The sequence below is a fragment of the Phyllostomus hastatus genome, unplaced genomic scaffold (assembly GCF_019186645.2).
Source record: "Phyllostomus hastatus isolate PE091 unplaced genomic scaffold, TTU_PhHast_1.1 phas_scaffold_1674, whole genome shotgun sequence".
Lineage (NCBI taxonomy): Eukaryota > Metazoa > Chordata > Mammalia > Chiroptera > Phyllostomidae > Phyllostomus > Phyllostomus hastatus.
In genome coordinates, this window is record NW_025334011.1 from 15,632,994 (window position 1) to 15,659,999 (window position 27,006).

The 27,006-nt window shown below is 41.4% G+C and overlaps 1 protein-coding gene and 1 pseudogene across 1 annotated transcript in view; both read right to left on the minus strand.

Moving 5' to 3' along the window:
• KIAA1217 (KIAA1217 ortholog) overlaps positions 1-27,006 on the minus strand; it is a 486,478-nt gene that overhangs the window by 307,273 nt on the left and 152,199 nt on the right. The window lies entirely within an intron of this gene.
• On the minus strand, positions 17,966-18,583 carry LOC123831343 (annotated as a pseudogene).

Consider the following 27,006-nt stretch of genomic DNA (forward strand, 5'->3'; position numbering starts at 1 on the left):
TTGGAACTTTCCTCCCACACCCCATACAAATTCCTCATGGGGTTATAAATATGAACTGCACTTAGAGCCAATGTGTTAATACTTTAAGCATATTTGCTTTCTTTTCAAGAGAATCCATTGATGTTCATTTTTATCGTGGTTTCTTTTCATCTCTTTTAAGTCGGAAGAGGATGGAGAGCAAAGACCCTGTCTGTAGAGCACCATAGCTGGGGCTGCCACATGTGCATCGTGGAGAAACCCATGCTCAGCTTTGCTACTGGTCACCACAGACCAAGTCTGGATTCCAGGTGGCAGTTTTTAAGCAAAAATCGCAACTTGTATATCCCAGAGTGAGCCAAACCATGACCTGTTACAGAGGTCTCCAAGGCCCAGGGTGGGAGCCATGAGAATGTGAGAACTTCCACAGGTACAAACACCCTGCTTGTTCCCTCCTCACCCAGCGGTACCGTTCTGAACCCTTTGAAAACAGTCTTTGATGAGGCCTCACTGGAAAGGAATTTCCAGGCCCTTTTATTCTGCCCTGGCCCTTCTCCACATGCCCACCCTCAAGGCTGCAGTAAGCTGTGGAGGAGGCAAGAGCCACGGAAACAAATCACAGAGCCATTAAACTGGGATCATGTGGTTCACATCTCCGGATTGCCTTCGCCCATTTTGCAGATGAGCAAAGTGAGGCTTGGAGAGTTCATTCAAATCACACTCCCAACTCTCCCATCTCCTAATTGGCCTTCTCTCAGTTACACTTGTTGACTACTTAAGATCTTTTATCTTCTCCTCTCACAACTGCCCTTGGGGACCCCTCAATTATTCTAATTTCTTTTTACTATGCTGAAGTGGAGAACAAAGTCAGGGAAGGTAAAGAGAAAGGTATACCTATTTTCCTAACTCACTCCCTTCTCAGCCATAGCCTGGGGCCTGGTACTATTTGGGGGCTCGGCTGGACAAGCTGTTTGGCACCAGGCAGCAGGGCCTTCTCTGTTCATGAGACCTGGTGTGTGCTGGCCTGCGTGCTGGTCCCCTAATCCCATGAGCATCCCAGATGGGTGGGTCTCCCTGAGGAGATGAGGCTAGGATCAGCCATGCACACGGAGCGGAGCCTGCACACAGTCAGGTGAAGGAAAGAGCCTTTGAAGTGAGCTGGTGTGCAAGCTTGGCCACACACGCTGGGTGTGGTGGCGGTGGTGGTGGGTGCAACACAGGGGTGCGGTTTCCTGGCTCTGAGAGCTGGGCCCTGGAGGTGATGGGGATCCAGAAGAAAAAGAGGTCTGTGTCATGCCTCCTGGGGTCCTGAAAGAAGGGGAGTTTTTCCTTATTGTTTCCCTCCCTTTGCTCTCCTCTGCCCCCACCTCTAGAACTCAGAGTTCCTCACCTTCCCCACCAGGGCAGGGGAATCTCATTTGAAGCTGCACTGACGGCCTCTATATACTTCTCTGCCAAATAAACTCTAAAATAGACTTAGTTCAATAACGTATCTAGATTTTTGTTTGTTTGTTTTTCACTTTTTTGTCAGTTTTTAGCCTTAGTGAGTAATAGTCACAAACTTTATTTTTAAGAGAGACACAGACAACAGAGAATGGAAGGGTCAGTTCAAGAGCATTGCTTTCCCTATCACCCTCTGGAGGCTGGTAGGTATGCGCTGCGACTGGGAGAAGGTGCTGGGCGCGCCTTGTCATTCCAGACCCTGACCCTGAGCGCCGTGGGGACGCGGGGTTCCTTGGGTATAGGGGGCTTCTGAATATACGAGGAGGGGATTCCTAGGCTGCGGAGCTCCTTGCACTCAGAGGATTCTTGGGCGCGAGCGCGGGAGAGAGGGGCTTCGAGGGTTGATTCCAAAAGCATCCGGGCTCCCAAGGCGCGGAGCGCGACTGCAGCCTGCTCCTGGAATCTCTGCTCTCCAGCTTCCTCATCACACCCGCTCACCCTTTAGTTTTATAGTCAGTTCTTGAAAACCAATCATGTGCTTCTGCACTTAAGTATTTTTACAGTGAGTCCATTTTTCTCTCCCCATCCCAGTTCACAGAATTTAAAGGGGTGGGGGGGGGATTCTATTCCTTGCAGATGGGGAAAGCAGTTTTACTAATGAAGGATCTGATTTCTGGAGCCAAGCTGGAGGATAGTGTACTGAAATTAGGGAGGTAGAAGAAGGTCCCCCCCACCCCCCACCCCACATTAACCAACTCTTCTATGGCTCAGCTTCTCTGAATTTTAGCCATGGGGAATTTTGTGTTTGTCCCAACCTGCGACTAGATCTTAAAATTCATCATTTCCCAGGTTATGCTGTTTCTCTTTAAATACTCCCTTTTGCAAATGTGACAGTTTCTTGACTGGATGAGGTTGAATGGGATACAATTTAATGAGAGGCTGGGCCAGGGTGTCCCTAACACAGTATTAGGAGTCTAACCTGCATAACACAGGACTGGACTCAAAACAATGACATGGCGAGTACTTCCTACCTGCTCCACTATATGCATACATTACCCATTCCACATACACCCCCACCCAATGTGCGTAAGAACCCCAGGACCTTGGCAAATGTCAAACTGGTGTACAAACTGACATCTCAGACCAGAAAGGAATGGATAGTATTGCCAGACTTGCCCTGAGCACAAGCCTCTTCTGAGGAAAATGATGGAGAAGATTTTTTTTCTCTGTGCCACCCCAACCCCGAGCTTGGTCAGGTCTGCAGGGATAGGCTTGGAGGTGGGAGAGCACAGGTGCTGAGAGGGGCTAAGAGACCCAATCAGATCTTTCCTCTTATTTCTGACAGAATTTGAATATGAAATGTGTGGAAAAAAGGTCCAGCTAGGGTTGACTATTGTCAGTCCCCTTTGTCCAGGGCTTTGGGTGTACCCAGAATGCAGAAATTTTGGTGCTAAAACCAAGAAAGTGCTGGGAAAATTGTGTTCAGTTGGTCACCCCAAATACAGGCATTATGGTGGGTGACAGCTGAGACCCACAAACAGAGACATTAGGAAGCAAAAAGCCATGAAGCAAAGAGGCAGAGAGCAGCAGCAGACAGAGCAAGAATCAGGCAGGCAGGCAGGCAACAGCGGAATGAGGCACGAGCACAGACCCCTGCTGGCTTCCCAGAGTTGCTGTCACCCTCTTGTCCCGACTGCTGCACCCTAAATGTCAAAGAGCCATGTCCAACTGCTCAGAAGGCCTGGGAAAGCCATTTCCTGTTCTTCTCACTTCCTCATATAAATAACAACCCAACCCATAGGTAGGTCTATTCCTTGTCACCCAAACAGGTCACAGCCTGTGAACATCAGGATGTTCAAGTAGAGAGTTTACAGAATCACTTCTGAAATGAAACATATAGTAAGTACGTTTTGGTTTCTCATCAAAACATACACAGTGTTCTTTGTCTTGTCTTTTTAAAGATTTAAGTAGTTAACGATTTCCCTTGGTTACAAATTATTACCATAAAACAATTTATTTCAAGAGGTTCCAAAATTTCTAAAGGTGAATTTATGTAGACCAGATTCAGGAAAAGGGGAAAACCTAAGGCTAATGAAACAATTACCTTGTTCAGGTCAGCTATCTCAAACTTCAGGATTTGTTTTCTGTCATCAAATTGATACACTATATTAGTGTACTAGTATTGACTTCATATCTATTTTAAAAAGCATGGGTTTGATAAATAATTACATGTTTTTCTTATATATAATATAGTAAATACAAAACTATTTTTTAAAGTAAAATGTTTTGTTTATATAACTCTTACAATTGCCTCAGAAGATGCTGCAGTGTGGAGTACAGTTTTAAGCAAAAGATGACTAATCCATCTGTCCCTCATTCATGCTCACCTTCATTTGCTCAGAATATCAGTGAGCACTAATTTGTCATTGGTGGATGCTATGAGTGCTGAAATTTGTAAGATAAACATAGATTTGTAAACATTTGTCACACTGCACAGTATTTATTCGCTTATATGTGAGCCTCTCTCAAATTATGAGCTCTCAAAAGAGTAAGAATAGCTTTAGTCATCTCTGAATCCCCTGCTCCTACCACAGCCCTTCACATGTCAAGATGCTGAGTAAACGGTTTTGTTTTTTTGTTTTTTGGGTTTTTTTTGACATGGTGGGATTAAACCATGGACTAAGAAGATATATGTTCACTTAGAAAAAGAAGGGTTCTGATAGAGATACAAACAAAGAACAGAGAAGAAGGAGCAGCCACATTTGCCAAGAACAGGAAAGGCTTGGGAGAGAAGGGGACACATGGTCTCAAAAAATGAATCAAGTTTCAGCAGGTGACTCACAGGGGAAAGAGCATTTCAACCCAGAGAACCCCAAGTACAATAGCCAGTGCCAGAGAGAGCATGAGTGTAATATGTGCTGGGGAGTGAGTGGGGTGGGGGAAGGGAGGAAATAATGGCAAAAAATAAAGACATTTTTTAAAATGGTAGGGATGAGGATTGGCAGAAAACCGATAAAATAAATAAGGGCCAATTTTGGGGATTCCTGTATTTCAAATGAGTTTAAATTGGATTGAGTAAGCAACAAGAAGTGAATGGGCTAAATCTGTGCTCTGGAAAAGTGCTTCTGTTGGCACAATGGAGGCTGAATGGAATGGAGATAGGGAGGTGGGGTGAGGGAGATGAGCAACAAGCAATTTCCCTGACTCTGTGATAAACCACCAGAGTCAGGGAAAACGGCCCCTCTGTTACCCCTTCCAACTTCTCCATATTCACTCATGAGAGCAAAGGGTTTGCAAGCTGTCCTGGTTTAAATGTTCTCCCAAGTTAATGCTCACCCAATTACATACAAGTTTGAGTCATTATTCTACAGAAATTATGTAGATGGTCAATCACATCAGCACCTCTGTTTACTCAATAAACAAGACAATAACAAATGTGACCTAGTGAACAAGAAATCCAAGATAACCAAACGAAGGCAGAAAGCCAGTAGTCTACAGTGTGCTGCTTTATTCAAGTTCTCAGTTTACGCAGATGCAGCCTCATGCGCACTTTGAGCTGTGTGATCTGGGACCAGTGGTTTTTTAACCTCTCCCAACCCCAGGGTTTCTCATCTGTAAAACGAAGATTTTAGGCTATGTAAACACTAAGACCCCTCTCGATTATAACTTGATATTCCAGTTCTTCTATCACAGCATTTCCCAGATAACACAGGTTCATATTAGTGAGGCCAGACAACACATGCCGGGGCCCCTTCCCTCCCTAAACAGCTCTTCCATTTGCTGCCCCAACTGTCCTAGTGGAAGGGAGTAGAGAGTTAGCTCTGCTTTTTTCTTGGTGTTCTCCCATCAGGGTGAATGCTGAATTTATACACAAGGCTTCAGACTTGTGGGTTTTGAGGCCTCACCTCTACACAGAGGCTGAGTGGAGCACACCCTGAGCTCTAAGGGGAACCACATGGCTGTAGCCACCTTGAGCTGCTACTATTTCTACAAACAAGTCAGCATGGAGGGAGCACACTCTCTGAGTTCCAGCTTGAGTCTCTGCTCCACCACTTGCCTGCTGTGCAAAAGTGGTGCTTACTTATAAACTAGAAACAATAACAGTCTCTATCTTATAGGGTTGTTGTGAGGATAAAAGAACAGTGCCTGGAACATTGGAAGTGCCATATAAGTGTGGTAAGTGAATAAATAGAATGCAATAGACAATTCTATCAATCTTGGTTACAATATGATGAACAAACCTTTATTATCCCCATATGAGTCATGATCCCTGAGCAACTCAGACATGTGACTAAAGTTGTTGGGTTTGGTAGAAAGTGACATTGCTGGGCAGATCAGCAAAATCCCCTAGAATTCTTCAGTTCACTTCTTTTTTAAAAAAAAAATTTTACTTATTTATTTTTAGAGAGGGAAGGGAAGGAGATAGAGAGAGAGAAACATCAATGTGCGGTTGCTGGGGGTCATGGCCTGCAACCCAGGCATGTACCCTGACTGGGAATCGAACCTGAGACACTTTGGTTCGCAGCCCGCGCTCAATCCACTGAGTTACGCCAGCCAGGGTTCAGTTCACTTCTATACCTTCTCTACTGTGGTATGGGTAGCTATCACTTCTCTACTTCACAGGGTGTTTATTTGGGCACTTTTCTTCAATGTTTGCAGTGCTATGAACAAAAATGCAATGCAGTGACCTAAGTAATCTAAACATAATAAAAATATTAAGAATAGATTTGGATGAGCCATGCCCAGTGGTATTAGGTTTGCAAGGCTGGTTGGAAAATTAGGATACATAGAAACTTAGACACTGTAGGAAGCATCTGCTGGGGAAGATCTTGTGCCTCCAGTTAGAAAGACTGGGAATCCTGCCCCACCCTCACCCCATTAGTAATCTTTCCAAAAAAGAAAGAAAATAACAGATCTTTGTAACCAAAGCATTTCATCTCTATGCTGATGTCAAAATCCAATGAACACAATCCTGGGCACACAAAGAGAATAAGCTAGAGAGCTCTGAACAGCTGGAGGGTAGAAGATGAAAGGGCAGGAAGCCTCTGGAATCTGATAAATATACTACTCACTGATAATGGGACTCTTACAACACAGTTGATACAGATTCATAACATGTTTAGAATGAGATTTAGTTACCTCAGCGCTACTGGTTTTATAAAGGAGAAAACTCATATGCAATGCAGCATAAAAGCAGATTTAGATGTTTAGATATTCAACGAACAGGTCCACAAATGAATTCAGAGTGCCTGCAAAACCCTAGCAGGACATGTTGGGAAGAATGATGGGAGTGATGGTGGACATAGCTGGACAGGTGGCAGTCTCAGGCATTCAATGCACACAAAGCTTGACCTTTATCCTGTAAGCACTGTGGAGCCAGGCACAGGATAAAAGCAGCTGTGACATGATAGATTTGTGTTTTAGATAAATCCATGTTTAGAATGGATTTTCCAGAAGCAGGAAAAGGGGCTTCACTAAATTGTCTATTACAATAGTTTAGGAGCAAAGGTGTCAGAATCTGAACTAAGGAGGTAGTGGGTTAAAAAAAACTACACTGAGTTAGGGAAAAATTAGGAAGTATATTGGCATGGTGGACAGATGAATTGAGTGAGGGGTAACAGAAGGTAGGAAGATGACTCTGTACAGCTGGACAAACTCAAGTGATGCATCATGTCCCACCTAGGCTTTTATACTGATTTAGTTTAGTTAGTACCACCACAAATAGACCCAGCTATTTCCAAATACCCTCATTGCTCTAATAAAAATGCTGCTGGTACATCCTCTCAATGCCAGTAACTCAGTATCACATGTTCCAGGAAAAGGGTGAAAAAAGTCAATATTCTGCTGAGACTCTCTTTTTTCACAAATTTAGGACTGGCTCCGGGCACATCATATAGTATTAGTTTTGTATTGTGTGCAATTTGATTGATTGCTGTATGCCAGATTCAAAATAATTGTCAGGAAGTCTAATGACCACTTATCAAAAAGACATGATATGTGTAAGTTATAAAGAAAAGATGTGGCAGAAAAATTAGAGTTCAGGTAAAAATGTGTTATTCAGGTAGACCGTTTTACAATTCTAAAATTTCTGTGCCTAGAGGTGTATTCAATTCACCTTGGGTTCAATCTCTAGAATTCTGTGCAAATTTTTTGGTTTAACTCCAAATCATAATGAAATATGTCAGGTATTATGTCCAGTGCTAAGCACAGTGCCTGTCCCACACTGGACACTCCGGAAATGTTTGTTGAATAATGAGTGAACGGAAAGTCAACCTTGCATAGATTCAATCCCCAGAGTCTGACAAGCCTCACGGGGGAAGAAGCAAGAGGCTACAGGAGAGCAGCACAGCATTCTACACTTCTTCCTTGGATCGCAGCACCTGTCAGGCTGGTGTTGGGCTTATGATCTGTCTGCACCTGCACTTCCCACTTTTTCTTAGTTATGTCACTTCCTGCGGAGTTAGAGCAATGCAGGATTCCATGGCGATGGGGCACTAACCAGAGGGAACTCAAACCCTTGTTCAGGCATTTGGCCACTAGAGGGCAAGAGAGTCAAAAGCCTGATTATGGATGTCCGCGTGGCCCTTTGCAGGGTGGAAACGTCCATGCTTCCTATGCAGCATCCTCAGCATTTTTTAAAAGTTAATTAATTAGTTAAATTACAGTTGACTTACAACATCATATTAGTTTTAGGAGTACACTCTGTGATGAGATACTTATGTACTAATAGTCCCCAGTCTTGGTATGGCAGGACAGTTTCAGCCCCGAGCAATTTGAAATAACCACTTTTGGTAATACTTTCCTTTTTAGCAAATGATGACTTTATCATAATCCTTTTAACACCAAAACAGAAAACATTCAGGAGGAATTTCCCACGAACGACCAGCCAGGACTGTGTGCTGCCTTTGGGTTGAGCTGCCTCCTGTGTAATTGCCCAGCAGCTGTGAGGGTGGTCATGCTCCTCCGGTCAGCCAAGCTATGCCCAGAGGCCCCCCGCAGCAAGCAGCAGAGCCGGGGAAAATTCAAGTTTCAGATGCAAAATGAGGAATTTTTTAAATATGTCTTCCCTAATTCGGGGGAAAATTTGTTATTTTATTCACTAAATCAGGCAACCCTCCCTGCCTGGGGCATGAGGACACTTGCTCTTGCAGGATGTACCAGGTGCTGGTCACTTCGCTGCTTTGGCTTAGACTACCTCTCCATCTGGAACACTCTTCCTCTACGTACTTCTACACCTGTATCACACTCCTGACTCGAGATCCGGCTTCAGTGTTATCTCCTGCTTCCTCTGCAGTGCCTCCGAGACCACCTTTACCTGTGTGGTGCAACATTATTCACACTGGCCTAGCATTCCAGGTTAAGTGTGTAGGTTGGATGGGATGGACAATTCTCAGTGAGGGCCAGAGGGAGGGACAGATTGGATCACCTGGGAGGAGGGGTCATTATACAGGTGCTTGTATATGGGAGTGAAGACAAGGTTGGTAACCACTGCACTAGGTTTCCAGCCCTTGGAAGGCAGGGACTAGATCCACTTTATTTCTCATCTTAATGTCCTCCATGTTTAGCACAGAGATCAGCTCCTAGCAGAAATACAACACAGATACATATTTTTAAAATAGTAGAGTTGGCAAAGCTATAGTTCTTTGTAAAAAAAAAAATCCCATTGTTCCCTTTCTGGTCCACTTTTATCTTTGTCTCCCTCTCCTCCCTTACCTCCTTCTTCACCTACTCCACAAAAGAGAATAGTCCTTTGATGATTTGATATCATCAGATTTTTCATTGTTCCTACCTTCCTGGCAGCATTTCATGCATCACTTTATTGGCTCTACTGTTCTCTGACCCCACCTCCCCTTATATTTTTATTGGTTTTTCTGCAGGTGGGTGCCCTATAATAAAACCCTCAACTCCCCCACTCCTACAGTGGATACCTGCAGGGCCTTCAGGATGGGGTGGGTTCATGGCTGCCTCCTGCATAAATGCCTGTGTGCTCAGGGCCTTGGACTGGGCAGCTCACACACTCAGAGCCACCACCCAAGGACAACTGGAGCTGCAGTTTAAACAAGGACAATATTCCTGGGCCAGCTGCCTAATGTTGTTCAGGCAGGGTAAGAAGGGATGGCACAGTGAACGAGTAATAGAAGGGAGTTTAATAAAGGGACCTCAGTGTTCCCAAAGAGTGGGTGTGCTTCAGAACATGTCGAAATGGAAGCTGCAGTAGGAATGGGATTCTTACCTTCCTGAGGCCTGAAGGAGCAAGAGGAGGGGACTTACCCAGTGTGGAGAGAGATACCCAGGGAAGGGTTGCCTTGCACAGAGGAACTTAGCCCACCCATGGTGACACAGCAGGAAGAGGTGGGGGAGGGGACCCATCCCATTGTCCTTGACTTCCAGTTTTTGTTAATTGTTGAATTGAATTAAATAGCAAATTCACCCATTTTGGGGTAGAGGCACTCTTTTGTAAAGAGTGGAGAGGCTGTGATCCAGAAAGGCCCGTGGGTCAATCCCCACTTACCCCTGTCTCCCTGGTCTCCCTGAGATACACCCCTCCACAAGCTGCGGGGAATGTCGCCAAGTCTGGGGAAATGGTGTGAAGCCCACAATGCAGAGGGTGCTGAGGAGCATGGAGGGATAGACAGCTGGAGAGAAAGAACAGGTGCATAAAATCAATACAGCTTTCCTGTGTGAAGGTCCAAGTGAGCTCTACGGACCTCTGGTTTGGGAGTTGAGCAGAGTAAAAATAAAGGCCAGGATAGGTAGGTAAATGTCATATAAGGGTTGGCAAGTTAGCATAGTCTCCTTGGAAATGACTTTTAATGAAAACAAATAGCAAATATATAGCACTCCCTCCTTCAGAAGCATTTGTTGGCCCTAGGTCAACTACATAATGATGTGGGCTAAGCATGAAGTGTCCACAGTTTAATTATAATTGCTCACAAGGAGCAATCACGTTAGCAGAGAGGCACTTCTTCCTTTGATTTTCCAAGGATGAGTTTTCCCCATCCGTCTGTCCCATCCCTTACCCTTCCAATGGAGGAACAGGGTATGCCCAGTGAAATTTAAACTCTCTGTCTCTGTCTTTGTCTCTGTCTCTATCTCTGTCTTCCTGGGATCCCATGTTGGGAGGGAGGCCTGCAGCGGTCCATAGGTATCTGGAACTGGTAAGAAAGCTTAATTCTGCATTGCACCCCACTGTTGCCCTGGCCCTAAGCTGTATTTTATCATTGGCTTTATTAGTAAACAGGCTACTATTTTAGTCTTTCTTTTTTTATATATGTATATATTTTTAAAGATTTTATTTATTTATTTTTAGAGAGGGAAGGGAGGGAGAGAGAGAGAGAGAGAGAGAGAGAAACATCAATGTGTGGTTGCTGGGGGTCATGGCCTGCAACCCAGGCATGTACCCTGATTGGGAATCGAACCTGCGACACAAGTTTGCAGCCCGTGCTCAATCCACTGAGCTACACCAGCCAGGGCTTTATTTTAGTCTTTCTTTCTTTGTTTTTTACCAGGCAAATAGTTTTATTGACATAATTTCTTCAGTTTATGAAGAGTACATTACAATTGTCTTTTTTCTCTTTTTTTTTTAAATTTTATTTTATTTTAATTGTTGTTCAAGTACAGTTTTCTGTCTTTTACTCCCAAGCTCACCCCCCCCACACCTCCTTCCCATTTCCACCTCCCCTAGCTTTTGTCCATGTGACCTTATACTGGTTCTTGTAAACCCTCCCCCTTTTCCCCTGAAATTCCCTCCCCTCTCTTTGCTGGTCACTGTCAGCCTGTTCTCTATTTCAGTGTCTTTGGTTATATTTCGCTTGTTTATTTGCTTTGCTGCATAGGTTCCTGTTAAAGGTGAGATCATATGGTATTTGTCTTTCACTGCCTGGCTTATTTCGCTTAGCATAATGCTTTCCAGTTACATCTATGCTATTGCAAAGGGTAGGAGCTCCTTCTTTCTTTCTGCTGCATAAAATTCCATTGTGTAAATGTACCATGGTTTTTTGATCCATTCATTTACTGATGGGCACCTAGGTTGCTTCCAGCACTTGGCTATTGTGAATTGTGCTGCTATGAACATTGGGGGCATAGGTCCTTTTGGATTGGTGTTTTGGGGTTCTTAGGATATAATCCTAGCAGGATTGCTGGGTCAAAAGGCAGATCCATTTTTAGTTTTCTGAGAAAATTCCATACTGTTTTCCATAGTGGTTGTACCAGTCTGCAATCCCACCAACAGTGCATTAGGGTCCCCTTTTGTCCACAACCTCTCCAACACTTGTTGTTTGGTGCTTTGTTTATGATGGCCATTCTGACTGGTGTGAAGTGGTATCTCATTGTGGTTTGAATTTGCATCTCTCTGATAGCTAGCGATATTGAGCATCTTTTCATGTGTCTCTGGATCCTCTGTATGTCCTCCTTGGAGAAGTGTCTGTTCAAGTCCTTTGCCCATTTTATAATTGGGTTGCTTGTCTTCTTAGAGTGGAGTCATGTAAGTTCTTTATATATTTTGGAGATTAAACCCTTGTCTGAGGTGTCATTGGCAAATATGTTTTCCCATACAATTGATTCTCTTTTTATTTTAATACTGTTTTCTTTAGCCATGCAGAAGCTTTTCATTTTGATGAGGTCCCATTTGTTTATTCTTTCCTTTATGTCCCTTGCTCTGGGGGACGTATCAGTAAAAATGTTGCTATGTGAAATACCTGAGATTTTCCTGCCTATGTTCTCCTCTAGGACTTTAATGGTGACATGGCTTATATTTAAGTCTTTTATCCACTTTGAATTTATTTTGTGTATGGTGTAAGTTGGTGCTAGTCTCTTTCTTTCTTACTTTTTTGTTTACCTATTAATTTGCTTGGAATTTGGGTAAGTTTTTGTAGGAAAAGTAGTATTATATATGGGACATTCTGAAACCAGAAAGCACCCCCTGGTGTGTGTTAGTCATTGTTTAAATTCTTTACAGCCTTAGGGAGAAGGTGATGCTATTATTATTGTTGTTATTGTTATTATTTTGCAAAAGAAGAAACAAGACATTCATTAACTGGAAAGGGTCACACAGGAAAGGGAGGAGCTGAAATTCAAACTTGCAGTCAGACTGTAGAGCCCAGAAAACACCTCCAGTCTATGCTGCTTCTGCTAGGATTATGTGTGTAGGGTATAATCCTCTCATTTTTCCTAACCAACTTATTTTTAAATTCTCTTTAATTCAACAAACCAAAGTACATGAATGTGACTATTCCTTTGATTAAGAAAACACTGAAGGGGAGAAAACACCAAGACAGGACAAATGCCCTTGTTGAGAGCTGAGACCTGCTGTAATACCTCCACTGTTAAGAATTGAACACTTTCTCCCATCTACTGTTGACATAGATAGAGCTATCTGGATGAGTGCCTCTGCAGTTCACATATTTCCTCAAGGAGAGACAATTGAAGCCATCTTTTTTGTTCAGGTATAGTAGCAACAATTTAGCGAGCTCTCCCCTATAGTTAAGGGAAGACAAGTGTTATGTGACCTGACCACGGAAAAGATGAAATCTCTAATGCTGTATTTATAACTCAGTGGGACAGATGGCAAGCCTCACTACTGTGTACACAGGACTCCACATTTGGATCATGAAGCAACACTGCCAAGGAGCTATTTAAATTGGACACTGGCATCAAATGTGTTATTAGACATCTACTGCTTCACAGCAAAAATTCTCTCCAGATAAGTTCACAGGATTACTTTAAAGCCAGAGCTGCAAGATTTGTCTGAGACAAGTAAAAAGTTTCCTGAGAAAGTTTTTATTTTTACTTTTTGGGATTTAAATTTTTTTAATTAATTATCTTTCATTAAATTTATTCAGATAACATTGGTTAATAAAATTATGTAGGTTTCACAGGTACATTTCTGATACAGGATCTGTACATTGCATTGTGTGACCACCACCCAAAGTTAAATCATCTCCCATCACCATACATTAGGCCCCTTTTACCCTTTACTGCCCCCTACTCCCTCCCCTCTGGTAACCACTATACCATTATCTATGTCTATGAGTTTCAGTTTTATAACCCACGTATGAGTGAAATAATATGTTTTTAACTTTTTTCTGACTGACTTATTTCACTTAGCATAATATTCTCAAGGTCCATCCATGTTGTCACAAATGGCAGTATTTCATCTTTTCTTATGGCTGAGTAGTATTCCATTGTATATATGTACCACATCTTCCTTATCCAATCATCCATTGGACACTTTGGTTGTCTCCTGGTCTTGGCTACTGTGAATCCAGAGCTTTTTAGCCATTGTTAATATAAGCTTCCCAAGGTCTTGCTGTAAGCACTGCCCCAGTCATTGTTAATGCTAATTGTGGTCACAAACACAGAACTCATTGGACCCTATGCTTTTCTTTAATCCACTAAGGATCACTTTAGTCCCCAGCTGGGTGTGACCTTTAGCACTGGTTGGAGGACCCTAGCACAGCCCCATGTCATCTGTCTCAAATGTGCTTCTCTTAAAAGCATGAGCATGAGCAGGGGCATGTGAAGGACTTAACCCTGTGGGGATGGTTTTGGAAGGTAAGGTCACAGTGATTATTTCAGTGCCTTGGTCTTCAATCCTGATCTGAATTTCTTCTGAAGTAATTTCAAAACCATAACTATTTCTCCTCATGAAGAACTTTTCTTCCCATTAAATGTTTCTTATCCTTGACCAAAACAATCAGGTGAAAATGAGGGTCTTTAACTCACATTTAACAGAATGAAACAGTGCCATTAAAAAATAGACTGTGTGGTGCAAGGTTGCCTGATAACTCTCCAGAGGACAGCATAACAAACCTACAACCCTGTTATCCTTCTATCTCCATGAAATCAGCTCTTCAGAGCAGTTAGCTGATATGGATTATACATTATTTTCTTATAGATTCTATCCATATGGTTGCTAACTGCGGAGTTCTGGCTGGTGTTTCCTGTAGCAGATGCCAAATGATGAAAGACGTTAAGAAAATAACTAGTCAGCAGCCTGACTGCACTTACACATGACGTCCTCAATGGCTCGTTCTAATTCTGGAAATCCTAGATAGCACTGGGCTTTCCCAGGACATATGAGGAAATAGGGGGAATCTGTGAGCAGGAGAAATTTCTGGGCTCCTTATGTTTGTGAGTTGGGGCAATCCTGCTTTGGGGAAGCCCTAGAGCTAACTTGTAAAGCTCAGTGTGAATCCAATGCTGCTTATCTTTCTACCTTGAGGAGGTAGTTCAGTACCCATGTACACCAAGCTATGCAGGTGTTCAGGCTTTAGAAGTAAGGATGAACAATGGCTGCAGTACACGACCTATAGGCAAAACTGTCCTCCACTAACTGTTTTACTACCTCTGGGCAAGAGTCTATGTGCATGGTGTGTGTGGGGAGTGGGCATGGGAAAAGACTTTTAATGATTATATTCATTATGGGAATTATGACATTTTACACCAAGGCAATGCATTATTACCTGGAGCTGCTCACTAGTGTCTGGGTCATATTTTCAAAGTATTTTGAAATGAACAATTTTGGCTCATCCTGTGATTGCTGTACCCTTTCATTTTACCATTTAGTAGTAAGGACAGCTGTCATTTAACAAGTGCATACTTAGTTTCAAGACTTATGTTGAACATTTTCATAGGCGGCATCATTTATTCTTCTTCACAACCCTCTGAGGTAGGTATAATTATCACCCCCATATTACAGGTGAGAAAAATGAGGACTTTGCAGCTCAAATAACAAGCCTGCAGACTCACAAATGCCAGGGGTGATCCCAAGGTTTGCAATCAGGCAGTTTGATTGCAGAGCCTATGCTCCCAGTCTGCTATACTCCCTTCTTGGAGTTCAAGACAAGTGTCTGGTCTCCTTGAGGCTGGAAGGGATGACCAGAAAACACCTGTTTCAGTAGCTGACTCTTGACACCACAGTATAAACACACATTACTGTTGATTCTTTAAGGCCTCACCTCTATCTTTCAGTATAAAAAAACAACTGCATTTTAGTTAGAATGCCCAAAAATAAGTTGAAATAGATAGCAGTCTATTGAATGCAGCAAAGAAATCTTGCAAGTTCAATTCCAGTAAATTTCACAAACAATTACTGACTGCCAAATATGCAGCTGCTACTATGCTACAGGCCAGAGATTCAGAGATGCAAATGAAGGGCCCCTCTTAACATGTGAGTTATTCATAGTCATGAGGATCCCCAGTGGCCTGTGAGAAAGTACTTGAAACCTCATTATGATTATGGCTTAGTGCTTTGAGGCTTCAATTTTACTCAAAGATTGGAGATGGGGGGATTAAGTAATTTAATAGGTGAGTAATTTAAAGCACTTTAAATATTTAAAACAAACAGACATTATGAAGTTGAATAAAAATATTGCCTTATATTTAAGATAAAATGCTGGGCTTCAGAGAAATTGCAATTGCATGCGTGAAGTCAACCACCTCAGGTCCCACACTTGAATCCCCACAGGTACTTGTGCTCTTTTCTCTGCTAATACGGGTTCCTTCATAACTAGGTGAAAACAATTAAAAAGTACAAAACATATTAATTAGTGAAGGAGACAGACACATACAGACAGGGATATTTTCTAAAAGCTGGACCTTCCAAACTGAGAAGGGAAATAGATGGCTTGGAAATAAGAGGAGAGGAAGAAACTTGCAGGGGCCTTAATTCTGGCTGGCTCAGTCAGCACTAAGTTCTGTGAGCAAATATGAAAAAGAAAAGAATGACAGAAAGGGGCTCAGTGAACCCATAATGTTGTGACAAGGAAGGAAGCTTGGGTTAGGAAAAATTGAGTGAAAGATGGGATCAGGTTCTCAGAAATTGTGTATGACAGATCCTAAAGACCCTGGCTGGGTTGGCAGAGGAGGGCTGTGAGGAAAGTGTCAAAGGCACAGAAATAAAGAAATGAAGCAATGTTGGAAGAGAACAAAAGGAGGAGAGATGATGCTGGAAGCTCAATCTCAGTCAGAGTGTAGACTTGAGGAAACTGAGTAAAATTAACTGGGGGAAAACAAGTGAAAAGTGATTAGATAAAGACTTGTGGTTGAGGAAACAAAGGCAACCCGACTTTCTAAGTAATACATATCTCTGGAAAAGACCAAGTAAGAGAAAAAGGTACAAATATACCCAAACATAATTCAAGAGGTATTTCTGAACTTTTTACTTCAGCGTTCTGAAGTAAAAAGATTTAAATCTACAGATTGAAATATAGACTAAGAAAAAATGGGTGTGGACCAAATTATAAGAAAAAAAAAGCCAACTTTGAAAAGCAGCAGGTAATAGTACAAAGACTTTCAAGATGTCAAGTGTGACTCTAGAATTTTACACACAACACTGTCATTCATGTATAAAAGCAAAGGATTTCCAGTTTTAAGAACACAGGAAAATACTTTCTGTGAAACCTTTTGAAGAAATATTAGAAGAAACACCCCAGTCACCCAAGAGATGATTTGAAAAGCTAGAGTGAAAGTGCTGCCTTGAGGACAGAACCCATTTAATAGTAAAACTAAGACAACAAATGACAATATTGCTCACACATATTGGAAAGTGGAAGGGAAGAGAGAATTGAAGTTAGAGTACACATGTTGATTTTCTAGTTTTCCAGATGGAGGGTCAGAAAGCATTCCTTAAAGCTGGTAAATCAGGTAATAGAAGTACAAATTAAACCTCTGATGTTTTTAATCATTAGGTTACTATGCACAGGTTACTTATTAAAATAAATGATGGATAATAAAGTAACTCAGTTACAACTAAGGGACAGGATTTGCAAGGAGCATGCTAAAGAGAATGTCTTAGAGGATTAAGCTTTTCCCAACCACACTGTGGAACTGAGTTGTGTGCCAGTATACGCACTTGTACCTGAGTTCAACTGGAATCCCTTACACTATAGCATTAACACATGATGCATCTTCTTGGAGCATGACTGTTACTCAAACATTGGAACATTACCTGTGGTTTTCCAGGGTACACAGTGAAGGTGGGAAGACTTTTTACAACAGTGACAGTTGGGTAAACGGTGATCCCAAGAGTTTACTCTTTAGCAAAAAAATTCTCCTTTTAGGTCATAGATAAATGGAGAGCAGAAACTGGAAGAGGAGTTTCTATTTGAGGTCTCCTTTTTCACTTTAGGTTATGCTTTTAGGTCAGCGATATGAAAAATATTATTTCAGCATTGTGTCTTTTCTCTGGTTATGTACAGAGTTCTCTATTTTATAAATGTAACACATATCTATACTATACACTGTATGTAATGAGAGAAAAAATATTTTCTGAAATAATATACTCTGCCCCTTCACCAGACAACAGCAGGATTCACTAGCATGTCTGTGATTTCCTTTTTGTTTTAATGACCATCTATGGGACTAGGTCTCAAAACCTAGTAGTGAGGATTAACAAGAGAATGAGCAATCATATGCTCCTCCTGGTTTTGAATCTAATACCCCCAGTTATGGGGCTAACATTCCTGTTTCCTTTAGTCCCAGTCTTTTTTTTTTTTTTTGACAGGAAGTAGGATTTATTGGTGGGTGTTAAGGTGGAAGCAGAGACTTACGAGAGCAGAGCCTGCCATTTTAACAGGGGACCATGATTAGAGATGTATTTGACCCCACAGCCATCTGGAATGAGCTGCTTTTCAGCCACCATGTCTTCACATTCATCCCCATTAAACTTAGTAAAGCCCTGCTTCTTAGAGATGTGGCTCTTCTGGTGGTCAGGGAACTTGAACTTGGCCATGCATAGGGCTTCAGTCACATGCTCCTTGTTCTGCAGCTTGGTGAGGATAGACATAATGACTTGGCTAATATGGACCCTGGCCACTGTGCTCTGGGGCTTTCCAAAGGCAGCCTGCATACCTATCTGGAGCCTGTCAGCCCCAGCACAGGACAACATTTTGTTGATGCAGATGACATGGAAGAGGTAGAGCCACACTCAGATGTGAAAGCTCTCTTTGCCACAGCTTTTCACCGTGTACTTGTTGGCACAAATATGGGCAGTCTCCAGGGCTTCCAAAGAGAGCTGTTCATATTCATCTGACACCATGTGGCCATAGAGTGGGAACTCATCCACTTTTGCCTTCTTCTGGCAAAAGACATCTAGACAGAAGAAAGACTTTGGAAACAGCTCATTCTTACAATACCAGGAACACCAGGCTAGGTGGTGGCCCATGGCAATACCAGAATCTTCACTGGCATGCTGAAGGGAAAGAGTAGTCCCAGTGTTTTGAACAGTGACCTCCCCGGTACCTGGAAGCCTGTCTTAGCCAGCTGCCAGTGCACTGAGTGTGGTGAGGTGATGAAAGGGCCTCAACCTCATGCAAAACCCTCCATACACTGGGGTACAGGACTGTACCCTCAGAAGGTGCTTTGTCAGTGTGGGTGACAGTTGGAAGGTTCCATACAAATGGAAGTTTATTTGCATTAGAAAAAAGGTCTGGGCTTTCATAAACATCTCTTCATGAAAAGAATTTGCTAGGTATACTAAAAAACAAAAACAAAAAAAAATTCTAAAAAGAACATCTGCTGCAACAGCTGTTCCTGAAAGCAGATTAAGGTACAACTGCCACATAAAGAGTGAAAAAGGGAAATATCTTCCCATTTTACTCTAATGAGATTCAAAACCCCTCCCACTTATTACCTAGTAATTCCCCTGGGATTCAGCACATTTCAAGTCCCTCAACAAAAATCCACTCTTTTATAAACCAAACACGGTCATTTTACCTGCCTTGGAATGTCTCAGAGCTCCAAAAACAACACACATTCCATGCATCCCTCAGTTTCCACTTGTTGTCCTCTGTTTAAAACTAAAGGGTCATTACAAGCCTTTAAGCAGGCTCATCAAGAAAAAAAGAAAAAGGATCCAAATAAACATAATCAGAAATGAAAGAGGACAGATTACAAGTGACACCACAGAAATACAAAGGATTGTAAGAAATTACTATGAAGAACTGTATGCCAAAAAATTTGAAAACCTAGGTGAAATGGACAAATTTCTAGAAAAATAAAATCTTCCAAAACTCAATGAAAAAGAAGCAGAAAGCCTGAACAAATCAACAACAGCAAAAGAAATTGAAGCAGTAATAAAAAAACTCCCAACACACAAAAGCCCTGGACCGGATGATTTCACTGGAAAATTCTACAAAGCATTTAAGGAAGAGCTAATCCCTATCCTTCACAGACTATTCCAAAAAATCCAGAATGATGGAAGACTCCCAAACTCTTTTTATGAAGCCAGCATCATCCTAATCCCCAAACCAGATAAAGGCACAACAAAGAAAGAAAACTTCAGGCCAATATTGCTGATGAACATTGACACTAAAATCCTCAACAAAATACTGGCAAACCGCACCCAACAATACATTAGAAAGATCATACACCATGACCAAGTGGGATTCATCCCAGGCATGCAAGGATGGTACCACATTCACAAATCAGTAAATGTAATACATCACATAAACAAAAGCAAAGACAAAAATCACATGATCATATCAATAGATGTGGAAAAAGCATTTGATAAGGTACAGCACCCATTTTTGATAAAAACACTCAGCAAAGTGGGAATAGAGGGAGCATTCCTCAACATAATAAAGGACATATATGAGAGACCTACAGCCAACATCGTACTCAATGGGCAAAAACTACAATCTTTCCCACTGAGATCAGGAACAAGACAAAGTTGTCCACTTTCACCACTTTTATTCAATATAGTACTGGAAGTTTTAGCCACAACGATCAGACAAGAAAAGGAAATAAAAGGCATCCAAATCAGAAAGGAGGAAACAAAACTGTCATTGGTTGCAGATGACATGATAGTGTACCTAGAAAATACTATAGATTCTGCTAAAAAACTGCTTGACCTAATAAACGAATTTGGCAAAACTGCGGGATACAAAGTCAATATTCAGAAATCAAAGGCATTTTTGTATACCAACAATGAAACAGCAGAAACAGAAATCAGGGGAAAAAATCCCATTTGATATAGCAAAAAGAAAAATAAAATATCTAGGAATCAATCTAACAAAGGAAGTAAAAGACCTGTATACAGAAAACTACACAACACTGAAGAAAGAAATTAAGGAAGACACAAACAAATGGAAACATATACCATGTCCACGGACTGGAAAATTAACATCATCAAAATGTCCATACTGCCTAAAGCAATTTACACATTCAATGCAATGCCTATTGAAGTACCAATGGCATATTTCACAGACATAGAACAAACACTTCAAAAATTTATATGGAACCATAAATGACCCTGAATAGCTGCTGCAATCTTGAGAAAGAAGAGTAAAGTAGGAGGGATCACAATACCTGACACTAAACTATACTACAAGGCCACTGTAATCAAAACAGCCTGGTACTGGCATAAAAACAGGCACATGGACCAATGGAACAGAACAGAGAGCCCAGAAATAAACCCAAGTCTCCATGGTCAATTAATATTTGACAAAGGGGGCAGCAACATAAAATGGAGTAAAAACAGTCTCTTCAGCAAATGGTGTTGGGAAAACTGGATGGTTACGTGCAAAAAAATGAAACTTGAGCACCAACTTACACCATACACAAAATAAATTCAAAGTGGATAAAAGACTTAAATATAAGCCATGTCACCATTAAAGTCCTAGAGGAGAACATAGGCAGGAAAATCTCAGGTATTTCACATAGCAACATTTTTACTGATACGTCCCCCCAGAGCAAGGGACATAAAGGAAAGAATAAACAAATGGGACCTCATCAAAATGAAAAGCTTCTGCATGGCTAAAGAAAACAGTATTAAAATAAAAAGAGAATCAACTGTATGGGAAAACATATTTGCCAATGACACCTCAGACAAGGGTTTAATCTCCAAAATATATAAAGAACTTACATGACTCCACTCTAAGAAGACAAGCAACCCAATTATAAAATGGGCAAAGGACTTGAACAGACACTTCTCCAAGGAGGACATACAGAGGATCCAGAGACACATGAAAAGATGCTCAATATCGCTAGCTATCAGAGAGATGCAAATTCAAACCACAATGAGATACCACTTCACACCAGTCAGAATGGCCATCATAAACAAAGCACCAAACAACAAGTGTTGGAGAGGTTGTGGACAAAAGGGGACCCTAATGCACTGTTGGTGGGATTGCAGACTGGCACAACCACTATGGAAAACAGTATGGAATTTTCTCAGAAAACTAAAAATGGATCTGCCTTTTGACCCAGCAATTCCACTGCTAGGATTATATCCTAAGAACCCCAAAACACCAATCCAAAAGGACCTATGCCTCCAATGTTCATAGCAGCACAATTCACAATAGCCAAGTGCTGGAAGCAACCTAGGTGCCCATCAGTAAATGAATGGATCAAAAAACCATGGTACATTTACACAATGGAATTTTATGCAGCAGAAAGAAAGAAGGAGCTCCTACCCTTTGCAATAGCATAGATGTAACTGGAAAGCATTATGCTAAACGAAATAAGCCAGGCAGTGAAAGACAAATACCATTTGATTTTACCTTTAACAGGAACCTAAACAACAAAACAAAGAAACAAGCAAAATATAACCAAAGACACTGAAATAAAGAACAGACTGACAGAGTTCAGAGAAGAGAGGAGAGGGAATTTCAGGGGAATTTCAGGGGAAAGGGGGAAGAGTTTACAGGAATGAGTAGAAAGGACACATGGATAAAAACTAGGGGCAGGTGGAAATGGGAGGGAGGAGGGGAGGGCTGGGTGGGTGGGTTGGGGTGGGAGTAAAAGATAGAAAATTGTACTGCAACAACAATTAAAATAAAATTGAAAAAAAAAAGAAAACTAAAGGGTCATTAATCATGAGCCCAAGAACAGCTAAGAGGCAGCAGTCATGCTGTATGTGGCGCTGGTCAGTGTGGGTGTCACTAAGCAGTAGGTGTCTGCCACTTGAGAGGGCCTAAAGAAGACACATTTTTATAAAGATGGCAAAGAATGTAGAAACTCTGCCCTATGAAAATGTACTTGAGATAACTGGAGATATTTAGTTTGCAGAGGAGAAGGTTTGAGGAGACACGACAATTGTCTTGGCATATATGAAAGGAGTGCAGAATACATTTATTTGTTGCTCTGAGGTGCAGAACCAGTGTCAGTGAGTGGGCTTATCTCATTTTGATTCATTATTGAAAAAGTATTCTGTCTAATTGGTTTTAGGAACAAAATTGGTTGATTCCTAGAATAGAGAGGGAGCTCCCTGCTGCTAAGAATAACCAAGTAGAAGCGAGTTAAGCATTACTCAGGAATCTGTGGACAGGTTTCTCTTATTGGAATGTAGGACCAGCCCAATGGCCTATTTTTACAACCTATCATCCGTGCTTAGTCATAAAGCCTTTCATGTAATTTTAAAACTGAAAGAATAATGCTTTGGGGGTAATTATTTTTAAGACACAGAATAATTTAGCCCCACTGCTTTTTTCTTCATTACTCTCTTTTGTGAAGATGAATTCGAAGCAGATGATGAACAGAAAAAGGGGAGGAAAAGTCAGAGGAAGAGAGGGCAGAGGCAAATCCACAGCTCTCCATTACCTGCTCTTTCCTGGAAATTAGGCTGTATTTGAACGGTCATATCAAATGTGAACCACTGCATTACTAGAGTGCATGTTTGTCAAAGACCAACGCATACTTGTGAAGAGTCTCCTAAAGTCTCATTGGACATGAATTTTCACTAGAAACACTACAACGTCGGTACACAATGACATAGTTCTTGTTTTATTTGTTCTCTTCATGGAAGTTCTCTTCACCTTTCAGTATAACTGAGCTCATCCATAACTTGTTAATATGTGACATTAAGAAGAATACAAGTTGTCTTTACAAATTAATTTTAAAGAACACACATACCTCCAGTAAGCCTGCCCACCCTCAGCCAAAGGAACAAATACCCACAGAGTACTCTTGACCCAACCCACTTCATAAACAAAACAAAATTAAAACAAACAGCCAAAGCCATTATAATCTCCTTGGAGAAAAAAAAAATCACTTTTAAAGATAAGAACTCTGAAATCAGCTGATCACCAAATATCAAGTAAAAAGACAAAAAGAAAACACAGTGAGTGATAGATAAACATATTTGTGGTCTTCTAACTGGATCTCTGTTGGTACTCATCTAAATTCCACAATTCTCTCCAAGCCCACTTAAATTCTACCTCTTCCATGGGAAATATGAAAAATACGTGACAGGTTCCACCTGAATGTTTCATAGGGACTTCAAATCTGTGTACCTGGAACTGAACTTGTAATTTTGTCCTCTCAGCTCAGACCTTTCTCAGTGTTACTTGGCTGTAGCAACTATTATCAATATAAAAAATAAAAGACAGCCTTGACACCTCGCTTTCACCCCAATATTTAATTAATGACTTCCTCCCATCTAATTTATCTCCTAAGTACCATTTGAATCCATCCTACCACCACCATCCTAGACAAAACCACCATTTGCTCTCTCCTGGACAATTGCAAAAGCTTCCCAATCAGTCTCTCCAGGTATACTCTTGCTCCATTCTACAAGTGAAATGACCTGGGAGACATAACTGATCATGCCACGCCAGTTTGATGGCTTCCAGCTCTCCTTAGGATAAGTTCCAAACTCATTAGGTTGGCCTCCTGGATGTGAATGATCTGACCACATGCTAACTCTCAGCTCTTTCTTATCACTTTCTTCTGCCTGAGTGCTCAAGTCATGCTCCCTGTGCCTCCAAAGAAGAGGTAATGCTCTTACCCACCTCAGCACTTTACACTTGTGATTCCTTCTGCCTGTCCTCCTCTCCCTCTCTCCCGTTACCAAGTCCTACTTTTCCTTCAGGTCCCAACTTACCATCATCGAGGAAGTATTCCCTCACACCTGCCCTGTCAGGTGAGGTCCCCCTCTTAAATGTTCCTACAGCTCTTTATATGTTTCCTTTATAAGCCACATCATACTATTACATCCTTGTTCATTGTCATTTTCAAAAACCAGATTAGAAATTCCAGGATAACAGGGACCATGTCTGCCTCAACCACTGCAGTATCCCTGGCACCTAGAACCTGACTGGTGTTCACAGAGTTGTTGAATGAATAAATTACTGAATGGCATGTGCTAAGTCAATGATTCATGAACTTCACTCTGCAGAAGAGTCACCTGGGAAGGCAGTTTAGCAGAACCATGATCAGTCTCAGGAATCTACCTTGTCAACAAGAACTCTGGGGGATTTTCATGCAGATTGTCCTTGGCTCACATTTTAGAAGGCATTACTCCAGGTCACACAGAGCAAGTGAGACAAGCAGAACTGAGGTTAAAGAGACAAAAAAGGGCAAAATGTGGGAACTTAAATAACAATAGAAGATTTATGTAACTGTTCAAATCACCATTGAAAATCTGAAGGACTAAATGATAGATTGTCTAATTAATTCCTCAACAAGGATAGCCCACAGTAGTTAGAAGAAGAAGCCACTTGCTGTGGCTGGCAGTGTGAGGAGACATTAAAACAGGAAACTGAGTGTGCACTTATGCTGAAGAATAAATAGGTCATGTTGGAAAGAAGAGTAGGGGAAATAGTATTGTAGACAGATATGCAAGTAGGAGCATGAATTCAGTGGAAGGGAGGTACAGCACAAAAGCACATTGCTGAAAAGAAGGCTCAGAAATTTAGTGGTTGGGGAGATGATTGGAAATATAGGGAAGGCCCTGGCTGTAGAGATCCTTGAAGTTAATGAAGGGGACCAGAATATGCCTCCTCAAAACATGCCACTTGCGCATATGGATTATTTGAGCTGAAGGAAATAGGAGAAGCTCTCTGCCCTCCCCCTTTCTGACTAATAGCAGGGCATAAATGTTTATTGGTGAGAGTATCCCCCATTCCTCTTTTATACCAGGAAGGGGAGATGGCACTGGATACATCACTGACTTGAGTCTGTATTACAAACTTTGCGAAATCCTTATTTTCCTCTCCCATACATTTACCTTTCTACAATTAATTCCCACTAGAAGCCCACTCCTCTTTTCCTTTATCTTGTCACCTCTCCACAATTTATCACCTTGTGATAAAATAATATATAAGCTTCCAGGCCTAAGCACTTTTAGGAGTTTTCAATTTTTTAATGTGAGCTTCCTTGTATGCATGTGAAATAAAGCTTTTCTTTTGCTAATCCTCTGTCAGTTTAATTTACAAGCCCTTGTCACTGAATGCAAGAGGGTAAAGTAAGTTTGTTTTCTTCCCCTACAGTAAGTACACAAAGGTATGACAGGAACAAATTCCTCAAAGTTACACCTGACTTGAGGTTTAAATAAAAGGTTAAACTTTGTGAAAATGAAAATACTTTCTTTTTCATAAGATGCCCCATTTTCCTGAAGCACTAAAAGACTTCTCCATAATGTAGCCTTCATGTGTGTTATAAAAATATAGGACAAAAAAATCAAGGTTAAAGAAAAAGGCGACATGCACGTCATGTCACAGAAGCACTTGTTCTAAGACCATGAGTGCTGAGCAATTTCAAAGAAAATGGAACAACTGAAATATAAGTCTAACTTTGAACTCAGCTGATATAAGAAGAGGTTCTTTTTCCCACCTTACTTATTTCATGTTGGCTTTGATCAGTGGTGGAAAGGAATCAAGGGGGATGAAGATATGCCCCTCCAGAATATGCCACTTTGGCATAAGGATCATTTTCAACTGCAAGCAATTAAGAAATGGCAGACACAAGAGAACTGTCTGCTTTCCTCCTTTCTACCTAAGAGCAGGGCCCACATTTTTCCCTTTGTGAAGGTGTCCCCAGTGTACCAGGAACAGGAGAGCAACTCTATCCCTAGAGAGAGAGTCAGCACCAAATAAGTATGCATACACTCACCTTGCTAAAATAACCCTTATCTTTCATTAGTTTTCCTCATCTACATATTTCCTATTTATTTTCCCACGATTTATTTGTCCCTTGAAGCCCAAACAAAGGAAAGTCTTTGTTAAATGGGATATACACTCCTGAGTCTAATTACTTCTTTGAGTTTTACTTTTTTCTGAGAACTTTTGTTCATATAAAATATTAATAAAATCTGCCCTCTTTTTCTCCTGTTAATGTGTTTTTCTTTGCCAGCTAAATTCACAGCCCACCTCCCCACACACATGAAACCTAAGAGAGTAGAGAAAAGCTTTTCCTTCCCAACAGAATCTGCTTGCTGCAAGTAGAACAGCATAATCTAATATGTAGCGGCTGACTGAATCATAGGGGGTTATGAAAAGGTACAAAGGGAAACTCTGAATGTCACCCTGAGTAGAGCCTGTCACAGCACCCACAGCCAGTTCCTGAACCTCTATGTATAGAATTTGCAGCTAATGCAGAGATGGAGCTCAAAGGCCCAGCCTCGTATCCTGGTTCTACCACTTTCAAGACAGGTGGATTTATTTCCACTGAATGGCAGATTCTTCACCTGTAAAATGGGAATACAATTTCTTGCTATTTTTATAGCTTGGGAGAATGCAATCTGTAAGTCACTTTGTAAGTACAAAGAATTTTTTAATAAGTAAACTGATGAATAAATCAAAGTGGTATTAAAGTGATAATAAAGCCTATAAATAAGTAAAACAATAAAGAGCTTCCAAGGAGATCCAA